This window comes from Schistocerca piceifrons, unplaced genomic scaffold (genome assembly GCF_021461385.2).
Source record: "Schistocerca piceifrons isolate TAMUIC-IGC-003096 unplaced genomic scaffold, iqSchPice1.1 HiC_scaffold_29, whole genome shotgun sequence".
Taxonomy (NCBI): Eukaryota; Metazoa; Arthropoda; class Insecta; order Orthoptera; family Acrididae; genus Schistocerca; species Schistocerca piceifrons.
This window is the reverse complement of record NW_025728504.1, coordinates 60,001-60,500: the sequence shown is the minus strand read 5'-3', so window position 1 is coordinate 60,500 and position 500 is coordinate 60,001. Positions and strand designations below refer to the sequence as shown.

The following is a 500-nucleotide window of genomic DNA, read 5'->3' as shown; positions in this document are numbered from 1 at the left end:
CCCGCCGGCAATGCCACGACAGCACGCTCCCGGGCCTCTGTCGGCAGCGGCAAGCTCAGTTGGGAGCACGGGTGGTCGCACCGAAAGCGTCTACTCGCCTAACTCCGGGCGATTGCGCCTCTCTCGAACCCGACCAAGTACTTGGGACGGCGCTGCGCGCCGCCGGGACCTGAGAGGGTTTCGAGGTGTATTGTGCAGGGGAGCTCAGCCTCCTCCTGTTTGCAGAATGATTGAGCGGACGCTTGCGTGTTCGCGCGGGCCCCCGGGACACACTCCCGGGCGGCCGGCTGCTCAGCTCTAGTTGACGCAGCTCCCTGGTTGATCCTGCCAGTAGTCATATGCTTGTCTCAAAGATTAAGCCATGCATGTCTCAGTACAAGCCGCATTAAGGTGAAACCGCGAATGGCTCATTAAATCAGTTATGGTTCCTTAGATCGTACCCACGTTACTTGGATAACTGTGGTAATTCTAGAGCTAATACATGCAAACAGAGTCCCGAC

General features: G+C 58.2%; 1 non-coding gene across 1 annotated transcript in view; it reads left to right on the top strand.

Annotated features, from left to right (window-relative positions):
• The first annotated feature begins 311 nt into the window (after window positions 1-311).
• Window positions 312-500, top strand: part of LOC124744380 — a 1,909-nt gene continuing 1,720 nt past the window's right edge. The window contains exon 1 of the ribosomal RNA XR_007010720.1: window positions 312-500. This exon is cut by the window's right edge and continues 1,720 nt beyond it. This is a non-coding gene — a ribosomal RNA (small subunit ribosomal RNA).